Source organism: Pseudonaja textilis, chromosome 7 (assembly GCF_049901715.1).
Source record: "Pseudonaja textilis isolate UNSWEBS1 chromosome 7, rPseTex1.2, whole genome shotgun sequence".
Taxonomy (NCBI): Eukaryota; Metazoa; Chordata; class Lepidosauria; order Squamata; family Elapidae; genus Pseudonaja; species Pseudonaja textilis.
Window position 1 is genome coordinate 46,917,422 of NC_141996.1, and position 15,432 is coordinate 46,932,853.

Genomic DNA, 15,432 nt, shown 5'->3' on the forward strand with positions numbered 1-15,432 from the left:
AGTCCTAAAATAGGTGCCGAGAAGAGTTCACGAACAGAGGAGAGACTATCGATTTCTTATGAACTATTTGAATAAAAAAAATATTCCCTTTAGATGGATTTCCCCTGAGGATATCCTAGTAATATGGAAGGAGAAAAGGATAAGAATAGATAGTCTAATTAAAGCTCAAGAATTTTTTGACCAAATAGGAGGAATAGAGGAAGAATCGAGCAGCAGAGATGATCATAAAACCTCCAGTCAAGAAGAGCTACAACTTAGAAGTAAGGGGAGATATAAGGAGAAGGAGAGGGAAGGAGGTGAAGAGATACTTGGAAGAGAAGAAATAGGAGTGAGGACTAGATGTCAAACAATGAGTAAAAATACTGAGGGATAGAAGTGAGAAGGGAAATGGATAAAGAAGTAAATCTAATATCTACAAATATTAACGGGTTAAATAACCCGGTTAAGAGAAAAGGGTATTTTTTAAGCTAGAAAAACAAAGAGCTGATTTGTATTCAAGGGGTTCATGTTAAGATGTGTGATCAAAGATATTTATTAAACAAAAAAAATGGGGAAAATGTATTCAACATTGGCGGAAGAAAAAAAAGAGGGGTAGTATTACATATAAAAGAAGATATACCCTCAAAATTGATTTATAAAGATGAATTTGGAAGAATAGTAATAGTAGAGCTGGTAATACAAAATAAAAAGACATTATTAGTGGGAATATACATCCCCAACAAAAATCAAAGTAAATTCTATAAAACTTTACATGAGAAATTAATAGAATTTGACAACTTAAGAATTTGAATCATAGGAGATTATAATGCAATAACATACAATAGCCAAGATTATGCTTGTGAACAAAGACAATATAAGAAATGGAACACATTGCCTAAGAAATTTTTAGAGATGGTTGAAGAATTAGAATTAGTGGCTGTGTGGGGGAAGAGGAATCCAGGAATATCACAGTTCACTTTCTACTCCAGCCCACACAAATCATAGTCTAGGATAGATATGGCTTGGCTAAATAGTGAGCTATGCAAGGAGATCCAGGATATAAAGATTTTGGCCAATACGTGGGCAGATCATAACCTGGTACAGATAATATGGAAAAACAGTTTCTACAAACAAGGTAGATGGACACTCAATTCACATTTATTGAAGGAGGAGGAATATATTCCAAAAGTTAGGGAAGAACTGACCAGTTCCTTTAAATTTAATAAAAAACTTACCTGCATTGCAGAATCTATGGGATACAATGAAAGCATATTTAAGAGGAATATCGATAGCTTTTACAGTAAACAGAAAGAGAGAAAGAGATGGAAAATGGAAAGCTCTTATAAAAAGAATAGAGCAAATGGAAAATAAGCAAATGGAAACTTCAGGGGATGAACAAATTAGAAATGAATTAACATTAGTTAAACATGAAATGAATATTTTAGACCAAGAGGAATTAATTAAAAAATTACTATACACAAAACAAAATTATTTTGAATATGCAAATAAATCCGGTAGGTGGCTGGCATATAAATTAAGAAAATAAAATAAAATAAGAACAATATATCAACTAGAGGATAAAAATGGAATAATAGAGATTGATCTGGAGAAAAAAAAAGGAAATTGTAAAAGAATATTTCGAAGATCTTTATAAACAAGAGGAAGTTGATTCAAATAAAATTGAAGAATATTTGAGAGAAGGAATTCTGCATCCATTATCAGATGATAAAAAAGAGCTGTTTAATAAAGAAATAACCCTAGATGAACTAAAGGAAGCGATCCAAAAACAAAAAAGAAACAAAACACCAGGTCCAGATGGGCTACCAAACGAGTTATATAAACAGGCACCATATTAGAGAATATGCTGTTAGAGGTCTGCAATGAGGTATTACTGGAAGCCAAAATCCCGGAAACATGGAAGGAAGCTTACATAACACTGATTCCAAAAGAGGGTGCAGATGCCAACCAAATAAAGAATTATAGACCTATATCCCTGTTAAAGTCAGATTATAAAATTTTTATGGCAGTAATGGCAGAAAGATTAAAGAAAGTACTCAGCAATAAAATCCATCTGGATCAAAATGGTTTTCTTCCCACGAGACAGATTAGATATAATACAAGAATAATAATAGACATTTAAGAATATTATGAAAAGCACCCAGGAAGCCAAGTGGCCTTGGTCTTCCTGGATGCGCAAAAGGCATTTGACAATTTAAATTGGGACTTTATGAAGAAGCAGGTTAATTTGATGGACTTTGGAGGTAATATTGTAAAAATGTTAAATGCAATTTATGCCACACAAAAAGCTAATGTATTATTAAATGGAGAGATTACTAAACCATTAAGGATAAGAAAGGGTGTCAGACAGGGATGCCATCTTTCACCTCTGCTGTTTATAACAATTTTAGAAACTTTATTGGACAGAATTAGAGCAAATAAAAAAGTTAAAGGAACCCAAATTAAAAATCAAGAGTATAAATTACAGGCTTTCGCAGATGATATGTTTTTTGTTATAGAAGATCCAATAGACTCAGGACCAGTTTTTCTAAATGAAATAGATAAATTTGGTAAATTAGCAGGATTAAAATCAACAAAGAAAAAATTAAAATGTTAGTTAAAAATTTAACAAATAGTAAACAAAAAAAATTAGGAGAAAAGATGGGATTACAAATTGTAAATAAGATAAAATATTTAGGTATCTGGTTAAGAGCTAGAACATTAAATCTGCTGGAGGATAACTATACCAAATTATTGAAACAGATTGAAAAGGATTTGGAAAATTGGAATAAGATGCAAATTTCATTATTAGGCAGAATAGCAACAATCAAAATGAATATTTTACCTAAAATACTATATTTGTTTCAAACAATTCCAATACTATTGGACAAAAAGTTTTTTAATGAATTAGATAAAATTGTGATGAAATTTATTTGGGCAAGAAAAAAAACGAGAATAATTTTTTTTTACTTACAAGATAACAAAAGCAGAGGTGGATTTGGACTCCCTGTCTGGGAGATCTATTATAAAGCAGCGGCATTGCTGTGGATAAAAGATTGGATCAACCTAAGAAACAATAGAATTTTAAAATTGGAGGGTCACGACTTACAGTTAGGTTCGCACGCATTCCTGTGGAAGCCGAATAGTAAAAACAATTTATATTTTACCAGACACGTTATCCGAAAGTCTTTAATTAAAATTTGGGTGGATATCAGAAGGAATCATTACACTAAAATTCCAAAGTGGTTCTCAGCGATGGAGGCAATGTTCCTCCTAAACACGATGGATAGCAGCAAAAAACTTAAGTACCATCAAATATTAGATAAAGAGGAAAGAATTAAAATGATACAGGAATTAGAAACACAAGGGATTGTTATCGATAACTGGTCATAGTGTCAAGTAAAATTGAGATATAACAAAGACATAAAGAAATATGGAATTGAGGTAAAAGACAAACATCTAGACAAAATACTTTCAAGTCCAGAGAAAAGGTTGATTTCTAAACTATACAACTATCTATTAGAACATGAAATGGCCGAGAGAATTGTGAAAGGACCTATGTTAGCTTGAGAAATTTTTTTTGGTTATGGTATAGATTTAGATGACTGGGAAGAAATCTGGCAAAAAAAAACCTCGTATTAACTAAATCAGTAGCACATACAGAGAACCTGTATAAAATGATGTATAGATGCATCTGGCACCCACTAGACTGGCCAAAATATTTCTGACAGCAAACCCTTGCTGTTGGAAATGTAAAGGGAAAACAGGTACCTACTTTCATTTATGGTGGACCTACCCTGAGACAAAGAAATACTGGTTAAAAATAAAAGAATGGATAGAAGAAATCATAGAGTGTGGGCTGGAGTGGAAACCAGAACTGTTCCTGTTGGGAATGATCAAAGGGGATTATACCCCTACAGTATAATGTAGTTATAATATAGACCATCCACTTGTTAACAGCAGCACGCATTTCATTAGCACAATACTGGAAGAAACCAAACGTATCACCAATACATGTTGCCATTCAAAAAACGTATGAGTGTGCCCAGTTGGAGAGACTTACTCTTAAAATTAATGGGAAGGAGGATACAGACTATTACAGAATATGGGATAAATGGTACAGCTGGGTAGATAAGAAAGAGAAAATATGTAAATAAACCCAAGAAACAAATTATATTCAACAGATTATATGAAATACATAAGAATAACAAAGGTTTTAAATCTCGTTTTCTCTTACTTTATTACTATTATATATTTACTATAACTTCTCATTCATTAATTAAATAATATGAATGTATTACCAATTAAACAATAGTTATAAACCAACGAGAAAATGAGTAAAGTATTGTGAGTCAGTTAGTGACTCAGATGTAATAGTAAATGAAAATGCGATAAGTATCAGTCAGTAATGTTTATTAGGATTATTGAATTCGCTAAGAAATGGAATGTGCTATTATACACACTATCGTTTTTGTATTTTTTAAACTTGTATGTTTTTAATCTTTGTAAATAAAGTTTGTTTGAATTTTTTAAAAAAACATTATACTATACATTATGCTATGTACCTGTACCTGCAGTGTTCTTAATGTCCGAATATTTCACTTTCATCTTTGACTCTTAGGATTAGCCAATCCAGATCTTCCTTGTTTTCTGTGAACAATTTTGTCTCATCTGCATATTGGAGGTTGTTGATATTGCTACTGCTGATTTTAACACCAATGGTAGATTTCCTCAAAATCTGTTAAATTACTAATTGTTAATTTCTTTGAGTTTTAGTCACTGAACAAGAAAGCACATTCAATTATATTCTAGCAATATATCATACATGAGTGTAGTAACAAAAGGTACAGTAAACAATATAAAAAATATGTAAGAAAAAATGAATTAGCTGTGTAGTTGCCTTTTCAAATATAAAAAACCACGTGATTTAACAGAAAATAAAATTTTCATCAAGAGAAAAAGATAAACATGAAAAGAATAACATGATTTTATTAACTGTTTTTGTAATTTCAATCATAAATAGCTACTAGACGATATTCCAGCAAAGGTATTTTATATTGTGAATGTTTATCCTGTGTAAAATCTGAAAAATATATTATATTCTCAACAAGGAAGTAACTATTGAACAAAGAAGCAGAAATGTTGAGGGATGAATAATTTTATTTTCAACATTTAATTTACAAATACAGTTTAAAATTCATTTTATACTTAATAAATTCATTATGTATTTCATAACAGATTGTTTCTTTTTCTAATTTATTAACTCAGTTGTTGCCAAGTACAAGAATTCTCTTTGGAACCAATGCACTAGGAAATTCTGCTTTCATCAAGTAAGATTTTATACTTTATACTTTTCAATATTTCTTAGTGTTACTTGCCCAATCATTTCTCTCTGTCTCTGCCTATGCTGGGATGATGGATTGGGGAGAACAGCAGCCATGCTTCTGCAGCTAATAACCTGGCATCACAAAGTCACATTTGTTCAGAATCATATTTTCATGTCTCATTGGTGTTCATGAAAATATGCAACAGCTTGAAGAGGTCAATGAATCCAAGATGTCTGACATAATAGAAAGAAAAAATATTTTTCATTCAGTCTTTAGGAATTCTTATTCACATGCTTCTAAAAATATTTTAATAAATGAAACTATTATGTGCAAACATATTTATATCTTTCAGTCTCTAAGCAGTACTTTTAGATGTATACTGTATATTGTTATATATTCATCTCAATACCAAGGAAGGACTTTGATACAAAGTCAACTGATCATGCATTTGACCCCACCATCTCCTACATTAACCTAAGAAAATTTAAAATGAATTGAGGAGCCAGTGAAATTTGAAATATTATGATTTTTATTAACATGTTTTTAAAATATTAAATAAATAAAATAATGTCTCTTTGAAAACACAAACTTTAGAGTTTTAATGGAAAAACAATTGATGAATTTTGCAAAACAAGGAGATAAAGGAAATCTGAGACAACCATGTTACCATAGAATTAAAGATTGTCAGAGTGATCAAAGAGTTAAGTACATAAGGACCAGAGAAATACAGTAAGAGGATGAAGATAAGGAGGACCTGAAGGAGGAGGCAGAGGATTGGTGAGGGGAAGAGGAAGAGGAAGAGGAAGAGGAAGAGGAAGAGGAAGAGGAAGAAGAAGAAGAAGAAGAAGAAGAAGAAGAAGAAGAAGAAGAAGAAGAAGAAGAAGAAGAAGAAGAAGAAGAAGAAGAAGAAGAAGAAGGAGGAGGAGGAGGAGGAGGAGGAGGAGGAGGAGGAGGAGGAGGAGGAGGAGGAGGAGGAGGAGGAAAAGGAAGAAATCTCCCTTTTACATCTACTTTTGCACACAATGAAATGGTTTTTATCTTCTATACATATGACAGAAAACAGTGTCACACACTGAGACATTTCAAAAGATATTTGAGAAATGGGGAAGAAGTTACTGTATAACAGAGAGATTAAACAATTTTGAAGAATTTACAGCAGAATTGAGTGGAGAGGTAATTCAAAATGAAATTAAGGAAGAAATTTTGGAAAATAAAACATGGGTAATAAATGGAGGAAAGATATAAACATTAAGTCAAGATATGAAAGATGATGTGGATTAATAGTCTACTACTGGGTTTACGAAGAAAAGAAAGAATTTATAGAACAATGGTGAAAATAATAGGAAAGGGTTGTTGAAGCCTTATTTTTTCTATTATTAGGATGAACAAAAGAAGATGTGGATGAAGATTAATTCTACTCTAAGCCTATAGCTACATTTCAAGGCCAAGTTAAGGATTAACAATAGCAGCATATTATCCTGGCGCCTTAATCACTAGATCAGCTGCCTTTTTCCTTTTTGTATCTTTAACTGATGATGCCTATAACATATCCTTCCTAACAGTACCAATTAAGACCTTGGAGTAAAGAGGTGAACCAACACAAAACTTCCTAAGAGACCCAAAAGTAAAACATAGTTGATAATATTGAAAGCCACCAAGAAGTCAAGAAGATCAATATACCACCTCCATCCTACTCCTGCCAGAGATAATGTAGAAAAGTGATCAATGGTATATCTGTCCCATTTCTGAGTCTAAAACCAGAATGAAATAAGTAGAGACAATTCCTTTCATTCAGGATCCTCTTGAGTTGCAGTGTTATCACCTTCTCAACCGCTTTCCTTAAAAAAAAGGTAAAAAATTGGATGAAAAATATCCAGAATGATGGGGTCCAGCAATGACTTCTTGAGAAAAGGGCACACTAGCAGCTCTTTAAAAGGAGTCACAAACCACCACCCCACAATCAAGAATGAATTTACCATTGCTTGGACTGCGACTCTTACCTCTAGAGTTGCTGATCCCAATTGTGGGCACTAAGAAAGTAAGGACTACTTGTATGATAGTGAAATCTTTGCTTCTAATGCAGAGTTTTATTTTATGAAGTTAAGGGGAGGGTAAATTGCCTCTTAAATTACAATGAACATTCCTATTACGAAATTAAGTAGAATCATATCATTGATTCAGTTTTAAAACTATGACTGCCAAAAATATTTGTTCTCATACTTAATACACCCTATTTAAACAGTGGAATTAAAATAACAAAATATAAAACAAATAGTATATAACTCAAGCAAAAGGATTTTATTGAACAAAGAGTAAACAGTAATTTAGATATGGTTAACCTTTTACATGTGAAATAAAATGAAGCATAATTAGTAATGGTAATTTAATTTGGATTTGGTCTGGATTTGAAACTAATCAAAGATACTTTGCAGCAATTATGAAACTGACTGAATGCTTTGGAAAACATGGTTGTGTTTCTGACTAATATGATTTGTGTTTTAGAAGCTGTTGCCTTATTTAACTTTCCTTATACCTAATACTGGTATTCTCCAATTAATTCTGGAGCTTTTGTTCATGAAAAACCATATTTGAGGAACTCATAGGAGAGAACAACAATTAGGAACAAATCAGTACAGTGATTTTACATAGCCTATGTTATCACAAGGCATTTAATAATAAATACAACTAGCCTATGTTTGCCAACACATATGGATGAACTTTATGCCAATATTGACACCACTTGTTTCTTCATTTGGCCTTTGAAATGAGAACATTTAGCTAGAAAGAATAGTATATTGTTGAAAAATATCAATAATCCTATAATTATAATTTCTGTCTTTGGAAGCACAGCTGTTTACTTCAATCATCTTTGAAAACAAGTAAGATTTCCTCAAGCCTCTGGGAGGCCTGTTTTTCCCCTCCCCATGTTCCAGAGGCTCTAAGAGGCCCATTTTTCACCTTCCCCAAGCTTCTGTGCAGGCCTTGCACTAATCCAGTATCCAAAATGGGCCATCTGGAGACTCCTTGGAGAGAAGGTGTCAGTCATTGCAACTACCATTTTGACAAACCAGATGTAAAATTAACATCCGGTTTGCCCAAACTGTTGCAAACCAGTAGCAGCCCACCCCTGCCTATGTCTTGATTTATGAATGGAATTTTTCTTGCATTACAGAAGAAGCAATCATTCAATTCCCCCAAATCTATGAAAAGACAGAAGTGGTCCTTCTGTTGAAATTTACCACATAATGATTATACTGTACTTCTGTTGCTGAACATACCCTTGCCAATTGTGCAATACTTATTCTTATGAGAGATCCTTGGTACTCTCTGAGTTTTGTTATTTTCTTTCAGACATTTCATTACCCAAACTAGGTAACATGATCAGTACTAGTGATGATTATGCTACTTAGTTTGAGTAATGAAACATCTGCAAGAACACAAACAAGCTCAGAGAGCACCAAGGACCCCTTATTTCAATCCTAACCTTTATTGGCTTATTCTTATGTTTATCTTAAACAATGTATGAAGTAATCTAGCTAGCATCTAGTCATTAAGCCGCCTCAACAGGGGTTTCCTATAGCTGCTATCTAGGGAGAATGTATTATATTTTGTACAGAGTTAGATGTCAATAAAATGTATTATATTTTGTACATTAGATGTCGATAAAATGGACATTTTTTTTGCACAGGAGTATTCTGGACATTTTTGCTAATAGTCTTTTTAGCAAAGACAAACATACCTCACCTTTGCTTTTAGGCACTACTAATATTTCTACCTGTTCTTTAAGGCAAGGCATTTATAACATGAGAAAAGTGTGTAGAACTGTGTAAAAGCAACACCTCCAAATCTCGACCAACAAATGCTCTGGCCTACTCATTGGTAAAAAAAATCAGTACACCAAAAATAAACTAGGCAGATATGACCTCATTGATGATCCTCACTCTGTCAAGGACCTTGGAGTTCTCATATCAAATGACTTAAGCACCAGACTCACTGTAACAGCATTGCCAAAAAGGCATAAAGAGTTGTAAATCGAATCTTACGAAGCTTCTCCTCTGGAAATATTCGATTGCTAACTACAGCATACAAAACTTTCGCTAGACCAATACTCAAATACAGCTCATCAGTCTGGAATCCGCACTGTATATCAGACATTAATACAATCAAGCAAGTCCAGAAGTATTTCACCAGAAGTGTACTACACTCTTCTGCTTGCAACAGAATACCCTATATCACCAGGCTTGAGATTTTGGGCTTGGACAACCTTGAACTATGCTGCCTACAGTTGGACTTAAGTGTAGCACACAAAATTATCTGCTACAATGTCCTATCAATGAATGACTACTTCAGCTTCAACCACAGCAATACAAGAGCACACAACAGATACCAAATCAATGTAAACTGCTTCAAACTTGAGTGCAGAAAGTACGACTTCAGCAACAGAGTGGTCAATGCCTGGAATGCACTACCTGACTCTGTTGTTACATGCTCTAACCCCCACTCCTTTAACTTCAAACTATCCACTATTGACCTCATTCCATTTCTAAGAGGCCTGTAAGGGGCATGCATAAGTGCACCATCGTGCCTACTGTCCCTGTCCTATTGTCCCCATTTATTTCTACCCATTTCCTGTATTCTTACTCATGTTTATACTTATACCTATTATCTTGTAAGTGATTGACAAATCAAATAAATAAATAAAAAATAAAAAAAGTTACATTTGATATAAGTGAAAAATCCTGGTGCATTACTTCAGCCTGACCTTTTCCAGTGTTCAGATAAAGGAGAGGCTAGAATTTAGTGATACTATAGATGCTTCTGAGTTTAATACATGGCATTCTCAATTAAAAGATCAGCTTGCAATTGACAAGATCAGCTTTTGCCAAAGACTCCAAGGAGGCCCTATCTGTCTGAAAACATTATTCAGGACAAACAAAACTAATATAAAGCAACTTCCAAGGTGAAACTGAAAAAAGCCTTTAAAATTAAAATTGGAGATGATATTCTAGCTTTTGCTGGAAGTGTGAAAATGTTGCATTTTGTTTATTACAGGCAAAACAATTTCTGACAATGGTGAAAATGGTAGATTAACAACTTTAGTAATTTGCAATCTTCAGATTAGCTCTTGCAATACTTCAAGGCTTCAAAAGTTAATTATTCATGGTTAGAAGAACAGCAGATAAAATTGTTAATTTAGCCACTAGTGATAAAGTTCTGACATTGTTTACTTCTGTCTTATAAACCAATGGTCAGAAGCTGCTGCACGCTTGTAAATACAATCAGCACTGCCTGATTTTGTCGAATTGTTTAAGTGTCTTTAATAAAACTGAAATTTCAAGAATCAGACTGCAATATGGATTAGAAAGGTGTGACATACTCCCAATCTTCTTTCTCTGGTTATTTTTTTTACCTAGTCCAAATTACAGATTATTGATATTGGTGTTAAGACTGAGGCTGAAAGAATAGTTGGAAGCAGCTACTCTAAAGTTTCCTTCATATTTATTTGGTAATGTATTTCAGGAAACTCTCACAAATCTTACATATAAATATTGTGGAAAGCTTTAGAAGGAGGTGCTTTCCAAAAGGTGAACACAGTAGCATAGGATTTGCATTCTTTATCAGAGGTGCATGACTGCTTCAAAAGCTGTTCAATTATCTATGTGTATACAGTAAGAGCATGTAGTGCTGCTTCACTTTTGATGGTAACATGTATATAAAAGCCTATAAGGGAAAGCCTTCCAATCAGTTGTAACATTTCTATAAAAGGCATACAGGTAATGTTTATCTTTGTAGGATGAGAGCTTCAATTGCTAAGTGATGCTGTCATTAAGTGAATCCAACTTCCCCCATTAACTTTGCTTGCCAGAAGCCCCTAGGGAAAATTGCAAATGGTGTCCACATAATCTTCAGATTCTGCAACCATCATAAATACATGTAAGTTGCCAAGCATCAAAATTTTGATCATATAACCTCAGGGATGTTGCAATGGACATATAGTAAGTTCGAGGGCCAGTCATAATCACTTTTTCCAGTGATGTTGCTTCTTCAAATGTCCATTAAACAAATACCCATTAAACAAATGTCCATTAAACAAATGCCCATAAGTTGAGCATCTGTAGTTGCTTTAACATTTGAAGAGAGATGCTTAGTTTCCACTTACGTTTTTCAGAGCTCCTTTTCTAATAGAGTTTAAATTCATACTACTGCCAGTTTAGCCTTAAGCTGACACTATTATACATGAAATCTTTTTTTTATTTTCCAGTTGAATTCAATGAGGATTGTTTTATTCAGTATATTGGATTACTTCATTTATAGTTTTACTTATATCCTTTCAAATGTGAAATAGATTCTATTTTGTCTTTGAAAAAAAAAAAGCTTTTATGGGACTTAAACTAAATTTTCCATCCAACTGATAAAATTGCTAGCATATCTTAGTTTTGACAGTGATAAAGCTTTCATATCCTCAAATTAATTTGTAGATTCAAAGATGTATTATAACTTGTTATGGTTATGAACAGAAAGTTCATTCTATTCCTAATCAATTACATTTCTGCATTTTTTTTCAAACGTGTAGTCATTTATTCTGTTTCCACATGGCTACATGAAAAGCTAGTCATTGGGGATGGGGAATACAAATGCTGTTATAACTTGATTACAGGGAAGTAGTTAAAAGATTATATTTTATCTTCAGTACCAGGGCATCTTGAAAAATTTATGTAATGAAAATAGGTTTTTGACAGTGAAAGTTTATATTAGACTTATTGACAAACATGTTCCTTTAGATCAATATAATAATGTATCAAAATAATACAATCTAGTGTAAATTTTTATATATATATATATATATATATATATATATATATATATATATATGTGTGTATGTGTATATATATATATATATATATATATATATATATATATATATATATATATATATATATATATATATATATAATCTCTAGCAGAATTGCATATATATATGCGCAATTCTGCTAGAGATTATAAATGAAAGTGACTTAAGCATTTGTTAATATAGATTATTTTTGCTTTCCTGTGGTGCAATGAAAATTGGGGCCCAAGAATAAGGCAACCAGAGGTACAAAATTTAGATGGAAGAAAGGAAATACAGCAAATCCTTACATTTTTGTCCATATATTTTCAGTCCACTTTAATACAGCTATGCTACATTTGCTTGCTTTCCTTGCAGTGTACTAGAAACTAGAGTGCTGCATTTGGTCAGATCTATATAGATTAGAAAGATGTGAAAGGGAGAAAGAGGAAATGAGAGGGAACACTTAATACCTCCATACATGTATACTTACAAATGGTACAAAGCCATTTGAAGAAAAGACAGAAGAATAAAGTGTTAGAGAAGTTTACTATTACTCTGTGCTCCCATAGACAAACAGACAATTTGGAACCAAGGGGAAAAATGTTTCGTAAGCATACTTTTTCTGGTACAAGGACAAGGATTTGATATAGAGTCATTCAAGGCTCTTGGTCACTTTGAATTCAAGTTCAAGAATTTATCAAGTTGCACAATCTTTTCTCCCCCCCCCCCTTTTCTACAGGTTGTTAATATCTTAGCTTGTCTGTCTCTCAGCAAAAGAAACAAGTACTTTTAAACTTTCAATTTCTTAAAATTCATGGTTTCTCATTTTTATGAAGAAATTCCTGGTTAAGTTCTCCTATTTTATTGGTGAACTCTTTTCCGGTTCATCTGAATTCTAGCCTTATCATGTCTTCAGGCTCTCGGTTCAGGAATATTATTTCTCTAAATATAACCCAGAAATCTAATATGCTGTTCCTGAACTTTGCAGTATTTGGGTATTTATTGTTCAGAATTTAATTTCATTCTCATTATGGTTGTATCCCTACAATTGGGTAGGGAAGTGATAAATTATTTAGAGCCATCCATTTAATTTTTACTTTTTCAAAAGCAGCCTAGAACAAGAAAGAGTTCAAAGATAACATAGTCAGGGAACCTAGAAGAACCAGCAGGTCATTCTATACAGGAATCTGAAGCGGATAGCATGGCGAGCATACATAATTTATAACTAATCTTAATAAACATTCTGGTTTTTTTTAAAAAGGTCTTTTGACTATGCAATTATGAGTATTCAAATATTAATATTCCTTTTTTTTTTTAAATGAAACACCAGAAAAAGCAACTGGTAGTGTGAGAGCCCCAGATTGTATTCAGATGTGGAAGAGAGTAGATCCTCAGCCAAAAAGATTTAAAGGCTGTCTATTCCAAAGAACTGGTTCTTAAAAATTAATTGGAAATTTCATTATGTGGCAACAATGGGCATATTATTGCTAAATTGAATTTGGAAAATAAACATGTAAAACATTGTATGATTCAGTGGGCAAGGAACTTTGGATACAATGTGATGCTTGAACAATGGGGAAATATGTGGACAAAGGATTTAAAATTCACATTAAATTATAATCTAAAAGAAAAACTATTATAATATGATATATCATTGGTATTTAACACTAGATAAATTATCTAAGATGTATAAAGGTATGTCAAATGAATGCTGGAAGTGTAAAAGAAAAGAGAGGGACTTTTATCATCTATGGTGGATATGTGATAAAGCAAAAAAAAAAAAATGGAGTATGATTCATATTTTAATATAACATTTTTTGAAAATGGAGATAAAAATGAAACCAGAACTTTTCCTTTTGGATTTAATGAAAAAGAACTAGAGAAAAAAATTAGAACTTTGTTATTATATATGTTGACAGCAGCAAGACTAATGGATTCCTACTATGGATGAATAGTTGCAGAAGTTGATGGACTTGGTTAAAATGGTGAAACTGACCACTTTGATTTAAAAAAAAGAATACAATATTTTTTGTCCACATGGAGACCATTTCTAAACTTCATGCTTGATATGAAGAAAAATTAATCTCTGACTTTGGGTTTTACTGGTTAGACTGATAGATCTTTATAGAAATGGCTTGTTCATATTATTATGAAAAAGCAAAAAAATGGATTTGATGTCAATGCCTTATTTTACTGTAACAGAGAGAGTCGGAAATCAATGCTTCTTTTTCTTTTCCTTTTTTATCTTTCTTACTTCTCTTTCCCCTCTCCCACCTACTGCTTTTCTATTTACTTTATATTTTGTAATGCTTTATAACTCAATAAAAATGTTAGTGGTAAAAAAAAATTGGTAGCCTTTTCCTTAACTTTTGTCCTTCTTGAGTTCAATCCAGTTGGAGTGAAACTACCACCTATACAATGCTTTGAACTAATTAGAAAAGTATCTGAAGCTGACTTATATGCTAACAATTTATTTCATGCAATTAATTCATTACGTTATTTTACTTTATTTTACTAGGCTTATATGTGACTCCAATCATGCCTGACTGATATCTCAAGACAGTAACTTTTAAAATTAAAATATGACATCCTAAACATAACAATATAATAAAATATAAAGGTAGCAAGTAAGACCCCCACATCAACAACATCCTAATCATAAAAGACTGAGAAAGGTCTCCCTCACTGTCCCATGATCTACTGAATCTATGATTAGTTAACACAGTAAGGCCAAGGGTAAGGAGGCTGCTATGAACTTTAAAAGAAACGATTTTGAAATGTTTTCCCCTCTCACACTATCTTCTTTCCTATCCAACTTTCAATAATTTTCTATGCATTTGTTTATTTTTTTTCATAAGCAAAAAATTCAGCTTTCCCTTGCATAGATTTCCATAACTGCAATTTTCCACTCTTAGTAATTTAATTCTTAGTAAAGAATTACAAAAACAGATTAAAAATGCTAATAAATAAAATGTCCTGACTTAATTTTGTTACCTTCTTAAACTTTTAATCAAGTGAAAAAAGGATTCCAGTTTGGTTTTTTTTTTTAACCATGCGGAACAATTTTATGAATCCTTTCATAAACTTCTTCAGCAATGAAAAAGATTAAAAGTTGAAAACTAAGGTTTTCTAATAGGGCTTGGGGGAATATGTTTAAATTTTCTTAGCCTATAGTATTTGGTCATGGCTGATCTTGGATCAAGAAGTATATTTCTGCCAAACAATCTATCTTACAGGCTGACTGTTACAATAAAATTGAAAAATCAATTCAGAACAATTACCTTGAATACATTGTAG